Raw genomic sequence first — 13,384 nt, 5'->3', positions numbered from 1 at the left:
TAAAGTATTTAGAAAGAAAATTGTAGCTAATTCAATGGACAAAAGATTTATGTAAAAACATCAAAATAATTAGTTTTATTTTCAGTTAATATGATGCATTTTTTACAGTTTCAAATATACAATTTTTTGTCATATAGAAATACCATTTTTTAGATTTGATTCGATTAATTTCAAATGAATATCTATCACTACACTGAAAAATTTGTGTATGTTAAGACTATCTAAAATTGTAATTTCAATTATTTTATACGCCGTAAAATAAATCATAAACTAGAGAGAGAGAGAGAGAGAGTTGTGAAGTAAAAGAAATTTCTTGATCTATTTTGCATCAAAATACCATGTCCCCGAGTTAAATTAAAATAGCTACCTTTTTTTTTTTTGAGCAATTAAAATAGCTACCTAATAATTAAATTTGTTGGATTGTCAAAAAAAAATTTAAATTCGTTAAATATTTTTTTGTCCCTATAAAATTGAGACCTATTAAGTTTAATCCTTACTTAATTTTAATAGTTCTTTTAGTCCCTAATTTTTTTTTTTCTGCACTCAATATTAGTCTCTCCTCAATTCAAATTTGTTTAATTTATGCTTAAACTCTTGAGTTTTTGAACAATTTTTTGAAGATGTGTTAAGAACATTAACAAAAGCTCCTCTGCAAAATATTGTCGTAAAATTTGATTTCTACGTCCAGATTTTGTTAATTTTATCTTTAACTTTTGTTGTTTTAAAAAATTCATATTTAATTCGTCTCATGTTAAAAAATTCTAAATTTTAGTAAATGAACATTTCATAATGTTCTAAACGTGTCTCAAAAAAATCATTCAAAAATTTAAGAGTTTAAGGATAATTAAACAAACTTTGTTGTAACATGGACTAAAATTAGAAGTAATTTTTTTTGTAGGGACTAAAAAAACCTATTAAAATTAAGTAAGTACTAAACTTAGAAGTTCCCAATTTTATAGTTACCAAAAACATATTTAACCCTAATTAAATTAAATTAAAAATAACTAAAATGATATAACTTTAGAAACATAAATGAAAATACACCTTTATAATTTGTTTCTTTGCCTAAAACTGAGAAGTCAATTACTTACGCAAAACTTTTTTCTTATTAAAAACCATGCCATAAGAACTAAAAAAAATTGAAAGAAGAACTAAAATAAAATTAATACCTAAATGTTGAATTGATAAGATGCGTTTGATTATTATTTTTTAGTCCTAAGAATATAATTATTAGGATTTAAAAATAAAAAAAAAAACTCAAGAATTATGAAAATAAAGATGGAAAGTGTTCGTCAAACTATCAAGTAGTAATATTTATATAAATAATGCATATGAAATTTCATTTACATCTCATGCAAATCGACTTCCTCACCCTCTCTTGGAAACAAATCCATGAAAATATGGTTGTTATTTCATTATTTTTACACTTATAACAAAAATGAATTTTTTTTCACTCAAAAAAAGCTCATGTATTTTTTGTTATTTGGTTCAGTTAGGATTGTTCAAAAAAACTAAACTAAATTCAATAAGTAAACTGAAATATATATATATATATATATATATATATATATATATATATATATATATATATATCGGATTGTTAACTTACTCTCACAAAATAATATAAAGGAATAAGTCAATAATTTTACTTCCACTTGTTTTTGACTAAAATATCAACCTATTATTATTCAAACCATTTTTAAATTTAAGGGTAGCTTTGTAAGTTTTCTTTAATTAAGTAGAAAAAACAAAAACTCCTTAAAAAACAAAACAAAACAAAACGAAACATCCCAGGTTTTTTCCCACATTGGATTCCTAGCTAGTTGCTTTATGATTGATTCAATCATAAAGACACACACCAATATAAATTTCAATGAAATATGAGAGTTTACGAATTGCAAATCATGATGATACCTAATATGAAGTTATTATCATAAGAATTTTTCTTTATTTCTAAGGTAACATTTTTTTGGTCTAAGTTAGTGTCATTATTGTCACGATGGATAGTCTTCCAATAAATAAAAACTGGAAACTTGGAGTGGAAAAAAATAACCAAATTATTGATGTTGGTTACCAAAGTTATCTGGTTTTTCATAAATAAATAAATAAGACAGTTCACTGATTAAACAATAAGTCTCAACGTAATTCACGAACAAACAACATCCTTTGGCATATGTTATCACCCCATCGTAGTGATGTTCCTTCCATGACTCCCGACAAAGTTGTGATAAAACTAGGTGACCATGAGCGAGAACGAGAGCGATGAGGTTAAACAAGACACCTCCTCCGGCCACTATTATAAGCAAAAATTTACATTTTAGATTCATTTAATTAATGATTTATATAGTCTTTATTATAGACCACATCCATCATTTAATGAATGAATCTAAAATTGTGATTTTCACTTATAATAGTGACCGAATAGTGTATTTATTAGTGTCATGGTCGAGGCTAGAGAGTGAACAAAGGCTGTTGAAATCTTTCTGTTGGTATGCATGTATCTAATAAAATGATCTTGGAATCAATTTAGTGCAATTTGAATATGTGTTGAACGAAGATCCCTCTAAAATTATTGGAAGTTGAGCATATGTTCCTTTGAATAAATCTTAATGTTCACACAAATCTTAAAATCTATGTCTTGAACAAAACACCAAACTGTAACAGAATTAGGTAAACAACGCCCATCAATCCACCATATTGCACTAATGTCTTTCAAACTAATCTCACATCCCTTATTCTTAAAGCTTATTAGGTTAAGCAACACCTAAACCTAAAAATTTCCCTCTAATTATGCTGCATTAACTCCTAAGCATGTCAACCCTAATTTTTTTCCCTCCCATGTACTTCTCAATTTCAATTTCAATTTCTTTTTATTGCAATTAACCTAATTACTTCTGAAGCAATTAACGAAGGATGTTGTTTACCGTGATATATTGGCCTTTTAGTTTCTTAGCATTTTGAATTTCAAATTTTTCATGCTTGAATTACTAACTGCAATAAATAATGTCCATTTGGTATACCACATCTTAATCTTAATAATATACAAAGGAGGAACAATTTTTAGGCCTCCAATCCTATGTGTCACATTCTTAAGCCATCCTTGCCAAATCATCATTTTCAAAAGTTCAAATTTTAACCACTTTTAGCATTCATGATATAGAAACATCATTTTCATAATTTTTTCAAATTTTTAAAATCATTCTCATTCATTTTTACACAAGGAATTTGAAAATTATAATTTCCCTCCAAGAAGCAAGAAAAAGGGGTCTGTTTTTAAGTAAAAAACAAAAGTCATTTTCAAAAAAATCCCAAAAGCTATATGGCCCATTTCTCTCACTCAACAAAAATGGCAAGTTGAAAAGGACTTCACTTCCTCCCTCCCTTCTGCAGAAAATCACAATTGCAGCACCTTACATGGCTTTACAAAGCCAAATCCCTTTCCTTCTTCCTTTCTCCTTCACACACTGTTTCAATTTTCAATTTCCCCCTCTTCTTCCCAAAGAAGAGTCTCTCCCACAAAATTCAAATTTCAAAATCCCATAGAAATTCATCCCCCTCCCCTCTCTTCTCTGTTTTTTCCCTTATTCTTCTTGCTCTCTCTCTCTCTCTCTCTCTCTCTCTCTCCCTCCCTCTCCTTCTCTCCTTCTTCTATCATTTTCTCTCTACTGCCCCTCAAAACCCTAAACACTCAAGTCTACCAAATCTCAGAACACAACTAAATTCTTTGTAATCAATCAATACCACGGTGGAAACCGAAATCGCCGACCTCCGGTGGATTCGCCGGTCAAGCTATCATCATCCAATCAATCAATCGAAACAAAGGTAAGTGACTCAGAATCCCCAATTTTATAACACCGCAGTCACTTCAAATCGTTTTTTGATTGGTGAAAACTTTATTTTGTGATTTATGCAGAGAAAGGCGCGCGTTGAAGCAGATGAGGGAAATGGTTCACGTAACCTCCAATATCAAGTATGACTCTCGAATGTATTCAATCTGTTTTATGTTTTTAATTTGATTTTTCATGTTGATTTTAATTTCATATTCCTGTTTAGTGATTTTAGACTGTTGATTTCAGATTTTAGAGAAAATTATGTTTTTCCAATTTTGTTTTAAGTGTTTGTAATTATGTCTTAATAAGGAAACTGATGATTTTGTTAGTTTTGATATTGATTTAGAAAGATTTTTGTTTTAATTTTATGTGTAGTAAACGGTGGACAACTTTTGAAAATCTGAGGGCTTGGAGCAATTGCAAGAGTTTAACAAAAGTTTCGGTAAGCCTTAAGTATGTTAATAACAAGAGATTGTTAGTAACTTTTTGTTAACATGAGCTGCATTCAATTGTTATTAGTAAACCATTTTTCACTCTCTCTCAACACATGATGTGCTGTTTGCAAAAGAAGCTATTTGGTTTAATTGAGCAGTAAAGTAACACCAATTTTATTAAGAAGCAATTGACATTTACTTGAGATTAAAAGAGATTGACATATATTTTTGAATTGTAACTTCCTACTTCCTGTTATATAGTATTCATTTATAAAAACCTGTTTTTCTTTGTGATGTGAGATATGTATTGTTCAAAGCATTGCTCTAAGCAAAGATAAGCATGGGAAAAGGTTTAAAAAAATAAGTTAAATTTTTGGAGGTAATCTCTATGAAACTTTGTTTGTTAATTCAAAGTATGCAATGAATTTTAGAAATTTTGCTTTACTTTGTGATATGAAACATATTACTGGACCTTTAAAATCTTTAGAAGGGCTATTGTATTGTATTGTATTGTTCAAAGCATTTGAATATGTATTGTTCAAAGCATTGCTCTAATCTTATCCTTAGCTTAATCTCTATGAATTGTAACTTCTTACTTCTTATTATTTAGTGTTCATTTTTAAAAAACCAGTTTTTATTTGTGATGCGGGATATGTATTGTTCAAAGCATTGCTCTAGGCAAAGATAAGCATGGAAAAGGTTTAAAAAAATAAGTTTAATTTTTTTAGGTAATCTCTATGAAACTTTGTTTATTAATTCAATGTCATGCAATGAATTTAACTATTGACTCATTGTGGCAAGTCTTTCTCTTTCTCACTATCAAACAAACTTATCTCCCACCTTCTGCAAAATTCAGCACCTTACAAAACTTTTTCACCTCAAGTTTCGTTCTGCCAAGGTAATTGTTTTCCGGTTTTCCTCTTTCTTTCTGCTTCAATCGTCTTTCTCTTCCTTCAATTTCATTATTCCATTTGATTAATTCATTATCCAATGAGAGAGTTTGCATAATTGTATTTCTCTTTCTTCAATTTCCCTTGCAAGCATCGGTTGAAGCTTAGCGCTGCAGTAAATGTCAGAAACTTTGATGTGGCAGTAGCATCACAATGAAGTAGATGCAATTGAGGGGTGATGGTTGATTTGATTTCTTGGACTCGAAATCTGATGGATCGAAGACGGTGGCGAAAGGGTGACTGTTCGTTGTAGAAGATCAATATGTGGGTTGTGAATGTTGTGTTCATTGTTTTCTCAAAGGATTTACATGTAAGGAGTTGCTTTTAACCCTTTTTTTAAGTATGTGGCAAAATTCATTTTTGACTTTGAATCTGACTATAGGTGAGTTGGTGACTATCTGTGTTGTTAATACAAGTCACATGATTTATTTGTCTCATAACTGGGTTGTCTCATTTTCAAATCCAGAGTCTACTAAACAAATGATAAATTTGTTCATAGATCATTTTGCGATAATGAAATCTTTAAAGTAGCAGCTGCTATAAGAACTCATGTGTTTCTTTACTTCTTGCATCTTTTGGAGATATGGAATGATAAATTTTGATTTATTAATGTCATAAGATTGATAAATCAAAATTAGAGCCCTGATTTCTGGGCTTTCATATGTTATGGTAAATATTTTACAATCATGCATGATAAGGTCATAGCCATAACCATGGAGAAGAATGTAAAAAAATGTCCTACACAATTATAAGTTGTAAAGATTTAGTGGAACTTTTTATGTATTGAACGTCTTGCTTTGCTTTGTAGGGTGAAACCTGTTTTGTATAAATTAATAGTTTTTCTTTTTTAAAAATCCGCTTTGACCATTTTGTTGATGTAAATTCATAAACTTAATGAATTTTATGCTTGAATACTTCATCGTATGCTTCAGTTAGATATTGTTTTAGACTTTACATTTGCTGGTTGCCCTATGAATATTTAATTATTTTGAACTTTTGATTGACTCATGAAATGCAAATATCTTTCTTTGTTACATTTAATTTCACTAGAGTGATGTGTATTTGTTTGAAGCACATATATGAAGGTAAGCAAGATCAAGTTCTTTATTGTGATATCTGAAGCCGAATTTGGTGAAAGGAAGCATGGCTAATAGGTTCTGTTATGTTATGATGTGCTGATAGTATTATTATGAATATAATTGCAATAACGAATACTTAGAATATGAGTCAGCTTATCATTGAGATTGCCTTTAAGAATTAATTTTGCGGACTTGGTACTGTTTGTTAGATTTGAAGTCTTTAACAAAGATTGACATGAGTTTGTTGTCTTAACTATAGTGTTTTATCTATTTGCTTTGATAAAATGCATGCTTTTATAGTGCTTACCCTTGGTTGTGTTCATTTCATCTCTTATTAATACTTTGAAAATCAAACCTGCTTGATTCTAGATTTGATTTGGAAAGGACACTCGAGAAAGAAGAAGAAAAAAAGGACACTCGAGACTCCAATGTGCAAAATCTGAAGCAAGGAGAGGTATTGCAATTAGGCAGAAAAGGATATCTAGATTTGATTTGGAAAACTTTGTGGAACTATTCTAATGTGTACCGTCACTAAAGTTTTATTGTTATAAACAAGCAACCCATTGTAATTGAGTTTTTGAGTAGCTACTTGAATCAAATTCTCTCTATTTGAATCAGTTTTTGATTAGGTCATAGTTTTATGTTTTTGACAACTTTATCACATAGTGCAGTCCTTTTACAGAAGTTAAGTTTTGAATAAGTAATAACTGTCTTTGTTGATATAGTCACCCTTTAGTGCTACCAACAACATGAATATTTGCCTGCAAACTGAAAACATTACTTTAGACATTTGAGTAACAGCAGACTTTGCAAAAGAATTTTACAAGGCATCATGTTAGTTCAAAGAGTTTTACTTCTTGGGGGGTATTTGAAACTTTCAACAGTCTTTGCGGCAACATGTTTATGCAACACGAGAGCTAATGTAACAATTTTGTAGCTGAACAAACATTGTTGTCATATGAATTATCTTTTGATTATTTACTATATTTTTTTGGTAGAATTATTTATTAACTATTTCATTATATTGTAACAAAACTGAATTTTTCTCAAAATTATTTATACTTACTTACTTTTTGGCGTCAAAGCAAGCAAATAAGTTCAATAAATTCAATTTTTAGTAAAGTACATTTTATTATCCCTTTTAGTAAAGTAATTTGGATCAAAAAACCATAAGCTACCTCATTTTATCATTTTTTCACAATATACAGTTTCTTCTTAAAAAAATTAGTATCACTATTATTTTGTATGCACAATTTACTTAATTTTTTTAATAATATCTTCTAATAAGTTGGTAATAATAGAGAAACAACTATTATGGAAACAAAATTAGAGTGACCTCAATTTGAGTAAACATTTACTTCATTTGTTTTAATTTATCTTTGTAAACTTAGACAAAATTATTTTATTATAATTTAGGGTTAATTAAGTTTTTAGTCCCTATAAATATTCACAGTTTTGTTTTTAGTCCCTACAAAATAAAATCACACTTTTTAGTCCCTATAAAATTTTCCATCAACATTTTTAGTCCCTATAAATTTTTTCATTAGCACTTTTAGTTCCTGTAAAAAATTTCCATCAACAATTTTGGTCCCTAAAATGCTTAAGAAAAATGTCACAGGGACTAAAAAGTGTGATTTTATTTTGTAGGGACTAAAAACAAAACTGTGAATATTTATAGGGACTAAAAACTTAATTAACCCTATAATTTATCTTTATAAACGTAGACAAAATCTTAAGACTCAATTTTTTGTTTACCCATTTATTTGGATAGTTTCAAAAATATGTCCCAAAGAACACGAGAGGCTTAAGGAATCATCTTCCTTAGAATTGTATAATTGATTGTGTTTCATATTCCTATAAATCTATAAGTCTCTTCTTCAGTTATATGATTGAGTTAACTAAGAAAATATGCAAAACCTTCCTCTGGATAAATTCATGGCCCTATATAAAAAAAATAATAGGATGTAAAACACTACACGGGAGACTTACAAAATCTTCCTCTGAATAGTGTATATGCAATCTTCCACTCTCTCAATAATGTACAAACACTCCCTGTTTTGTTAGTCCATTAAACTATTAATCCAACAAGATAGTAGTTGTAAACATGTCTTTTGTTCATAAGAACAACAACAATTACATGACAAACTTCACCCACAATTCAAACTCAAAATTCAATATCCACACTTTCAATCTCTCACTCTCTTCTTCTTCTTCTCTCTCTACATATGACATAAATCATATATATTTCAATGCTAACCTCAAACAATATTTATTATACATGGGGGCTATAAGTATTTGATGGTAGTTAAAAATTTTATATTCCCTAAAACATGGGGGGCTATAAGTATTTGTTTTAAGTCGAAATTTTCATATTCTTCAAACAAGGGGATATAGGTATTTAGTTTATGTTTTTTATTTTAATCATTTTCTCTCTCATTTGACCATGGGGGATATAGGTATTTAGTTTATGCCTTTAATTAGTTATTATGTTTTTTATTATAATCATTTTCTCTATCATCTTACCATGTTCATTGTCTACAAGGGCATCTTTCGATTGTTATCTTTGCTAATAAGCTATTTAATTGTTTTGAGACTTTTTTGTGGTCATTTCATGATTAAAATACAACATTGTAGGACACAGGCTAAAAGTTAAGATGACTATGGCAGTTGTTTTATTTATTAGTTGTTATAGAGTAACTATATAATTTAATTTATATGAACGACAATTTAGCTTATTTACTTTGTTATTTTCTTAAGAACTCATAATTCAATTTACTACATTAACCGCTTTTTGCCCGTGCGTTGCACGGGGCAAATACTAGTGGAAAACATACATCTCTCCACTCAGCACACAATACCCCATTTCCCACGCATAAGCACATAATAAACTATCCTCCATCATAACTATATTGGTCTTGTTATCTTGTGCCCTTGGGGCACAAGTTAAGGAATTCAAATTTAGAAACTTTACATAGAAAACAACAAAATTTTGACTTTTAAAGGTTGAATAAAGTTGAATGCACAACTTTTGAGACAATTGTTTTTATTTTAAATTTCTTAACATGTGCCCTTAGGGCATATGTTATCATTTTCCTAACTATATATATACATGCAATACATAATGGAGCCATCTCATCTTGGTCTTTTTTTAGTATTTGCATATGAAGTCTAAAATTCAGTTTTGATACCAACTCTTAAATCAACGTGCACTGCACCATTTTGATGGGGCTTAATGCTTTCCTTTTATCTTCCTCTTCCATTTCCAAAGCACATTTGCACTACCATGAGATATAAGGATAAAAATATGTCTTACAATTACTTATCACGTGAATGTGTAATTGATACTCCCATCTCAATGTTTCCTCTAATTTATTCTCTCCTTTCAATCTACAACCATGCTTCTTCATGAAATGGTGTTTGAGAATACTTCCCAGGTTGATGTCTCCTCCTCTTTATTCTTCTCATTAGCTCTTCTTTCTTCAAGATCCCTATAGGAAACATGGTGCCTTGGTCTCTGTAAATTATTAGAATTGTATATGTCATCAGTTTCTCTAAAAATCTTCCTCTAAATCGTTAACATTTTTTTTGCCAGGCTTCAGTTTTTTTGTACCAAAAGGATTTGGAAGGATCAATTTTGATTACCGGCTGGAAATCATGTCATACTTTCCCCTTTTTTATTTGATACTTTCTCACTTTTCTATTGACACATCATATTTTCTCCTTGAATTTTATGAATTATGTTTATGTTTTTTTTAATAGATAGCTGGAGTTGCTACTTGATGTGCACATTGTCTTTTTCCTTAGTTCTTTTTATAGTACTAACATGTAGATATGCTTAGTTTGTGTACACACAACAATTATATTGTTTGAATCAAACTTCGATCCAAGAGGAAGCTTTTGTTAATATATTTATTATGTATTCATCTCTTATCACATTCTTAATGTAAAAAGCTTTTATTTACTATATGGTTATATTTAATTTGTGCAGGTTTGGTTTAATGGCAAATTTAGCAGGATCTTTGCGACTCACTCCGATTTTGGGCCATAATAAATGTCTCCATAGATGTTAAAAATGTCTTCCAAATCCTTTTGGTATAAAAAAATATTATTAATGTAATAATTATTCAAGGATTAAAAATTTCAGAGGATGTTTCCAATAACTTCTCATTATATTTGTGATTCTGCATGCACAACCTTCTTATCCTCGACTTAATTTGTTAGAAACGGATATTATAGAAGAATTCAGAGAAAATTGAGTCAAAAATGACTATTATGCATTTCACTTCAATTTGTTTGTCACTTTTATACATAATGAAGTAACTTTGTTTCTTTGAATTGTTGGAAGATCCTAAAGTGCATACGCACGAATTTAGCTTGATGGAAGGAATTAATTTACTGACCATAGACATAAAAAATTGTTAGTGCTTGCAGTTGCATCCATATCACATTATGATAAATTCTGCTAATTGTTTTTTATTACATTAACGATGGGGTAACAAAGTTGAGAGGTTTTTTGACCATTGGCTAGAAAAATCAACTGGACAATTGTATAAGAAAAAATTTCACTTGACAAAATGGAAAGATATACCATGTTGAACAATTTTTTGTTAAGGAATATAATATCTTTGATCATCAAAACATTTCCATTGATATCCAAAAAAGAACCTAAATTATTTTTTACTATGCTCAAGTATTAACTTTTGATACGTATGATTTATATAATTTTTTTTTTTGAGAGAGTTTATATAATTTATATAGGTTATAATAATAACAGCATTCACACCTACAACCTTAATTCACCATTTCATGCCTGATGTTTCCATGACCCACATTCACCCCTTTTCATTATTGACCAGCTCGTATCTTTTTCCAAGGATAACTAGCCGTCTTCTATTAGCATTAATATCACGTTACTTGAAAATGAAAAGTCTCTCCTGTTTTTGTTTGTCACAAGGATTATAGTTGAAGATATTGACGACCAATGAAGATATTATTGTAACTTTGAAGGTTGTCTATAGAAAAACATGTTGTAATTTATGATAACTAATGTTGTTTGCATTTCATTCAAAAAAATAACAATCGTATAAATGTTTGAAGTACTATATCTTTCATGGTAATAGAATTTTTTTTCTTATATTTAAACATCAATAAAAATATATGATGTAATCCCTAAAAAATTATATGTAATACTCCATCCGTTTCAAAATGAGTGTCGTTTTAGGTGTTTACACACATATTAAGAAATGCAATGATTAAGAGAAAGAGAATGGTTATTTTACCAAATTATCCTTATTAACTATTGGTTAGTTTTAAAAGTAATACTTTGGAAGTTGTGTGCAGAGTATTAATTGGAGGGTACAATTGGAAAGAAAAAGTTATTATTGCATTGGAAACTGAAAGCGACACTCATTTTGAAACAAATTTTTTTGGCTAAAGCGACACTCATTTTGAAACGGAGGGAGTATAAATTATTGATCTTTATTTGGTCCATAAGACCCGTGCAACGCACGGGTCAAAATTCTAGTTGCTTTTAACCATCTTTACTTACTAAAGCTTAACCCCCCAAGTTATTGTTGCCCTAATTTTTCCCCCTATTTTTTCCCTCCACTTTGCAAGCATTTAATTCTTCTAAGTGTTTATCCTAATCATCACTCTAATCTCAAATTCAAATTTGGAAAATGCTACTTCTCAAGAAAAATTGCTTCAAGAATTTTTCAAGACACGGTTGGCAAATTTTAATTGGATGATTTATTTGTCAACTTCCTATTTTTCAGCCACACCTCCTTGAATTGTGGCAAATAGTGCATTGTGATTGACTACTCTTTATTCTTAAAGAATTCTTGATGTTATTTTTCTAGAGATATAGCATTGCTCTTCAAATTTTCCCTCCCACAACTCTTGAAGTCTGCCGATGCATGAAAAGAGTAATCTTATTATGGCATTTAATAGCTTGATATATTCCCAACATACACTACCACTTTAACACCATACCTATTCCCAACATATACCTTGGTATATTCCATGCAATTAATACCCACCCTATTTCCAATGCATATATACATTACACTACTACAAGTTCACTATGTATATGTGTGTGATGTAAACAACTTCCTTTGCTGCTCTCCTTAAAACATCACATATGTTGAAGCTTGCTTCCCTATCAGTTCAAACAAGGACGGTCATGGTGTTGAATAGTTGCTTTCCAATCATTGCTTAGCTGGTAAAAGTATCATTCTTTTATTCTTAATTGCTACATGTGTTTTTTTTAATGTATATTGCAGATGAACGAATTATTTTCATGTTTGTTTGTGCTAGCACCGTTGAATCCGAATCCACTTATGGAATTGGACAAGATTGTGAATGCACTTCGATTGAAATATAGGACGTACATTATGGAGTTTGAAGAGGATTGTGTTAGTTTTTATCCATCTCATTATTTTATGGAGTTTGAAGAGGATTGTGTTAGTTTGAAGAGCATTGTCATTTTGTTTTTTGTTTGTAATTATATTATTGAAGTTGTATGTTTAGAAATTTAGTTCTTTTGTTTATAGACTTGATTGCCAGAGAATGAAGTTGGTCAAATCTTTTTTAAGGATGGCTGATAAGCTTTAAGAGATTTCTATAAAACTGGACTGGTGCATGGATCACTCTTCATTACATATACCATATTTTTTTTCGTCTCATATTAATTTGAAGGGAGACATGAAGAATAAATCACATAGCCTACTATAATAATCCTCTTTTGAGATTTAAATTACATTGTAGAACTATTGAATCCCAAAACTTTGATGTGCCTAGCTCTTCGAATGCTCCATTTGTGCTTACAAATATTCCCAAAAATATTTAATTTATATGTCAAGACTTTAACTGCATCAAACGTAATTTCTGGATTTTCGGTATGTAGTAATAATAGTATATCTCCCCTCTTCCTTTTGTTTTTTTTTAAGTATTTTATATTTACTAATTTGTTTTTCTTGCTCGAATATAGACTATGTCATGGGAAAGTTTATGTGAAGTTGCCCTGCCTTCTGTTTCGAGTGAATTGACTTTCGTAGATTACTTTTGCCACAAATGGAAGTGTTTACTTGATT

The 13,384-nt window shown here is 29.7% G+C and overlaps 2 long non-coding RNA genes across 3 annotated transcripts; both read left to right on the top strand.

Moving 5' to 3' along the window:
* Positions 1-3,386: 3,386 nt before the first annotated feature.
* Positions 3,387-6,907, top strand: LOC146936202 (uncharacterized). Of its 2 annotated transcripts, XR_015030501.1 has the most exons (5): positions 3,387-3,822; positions 3,914-3,970; positions 4,206-4,272; positions 4,896-5,524; positions 6,663-6,907. It is a non-coding gene; the product is annotated as an uncharacterized LOC146936202 (long non-coding RNA). The 2 variants fall into 2 exon arrangements; XR_015030500.1 differs by having other exon boundaries at positions 4,206-5,524.
* Positions 6,908-9,433: 2,526 nt separating this feature from the next.
* On the top strand, positions 9,434-10,453 carry LOC146936201 (uncharacterized). The gene is made up of 2 exons (XR_015033141.1): positions 9,434-9,727; positions 10,282-10,453. It is a non-coding gene; the product is annotated as an uncharacterized LOC146936201 (long non-coding RNA).
* The last annotated feature ends 2,931 nt before the right edge of the window (positions 10,454-13,384 follow it).

Source organism: Medicago sativa, chromosome 3 (genome assembly GCF_051527215.1).
Source record: "Medicago sativa cultivar Bolivia chromosome 3, Bolivia_mono, whole genome shotgun sequence".
NCBI classification, from domain to species: domain Eukaryota; kingdom Viridiplantae; phylum Streptophyta; class Magnoliopsida; order Fabales; family Fabaceae; genus Medicago; species Medicago sativa.
This window is presented reverse-complemented; position numbering and strand designations above follow the sequence as displayed.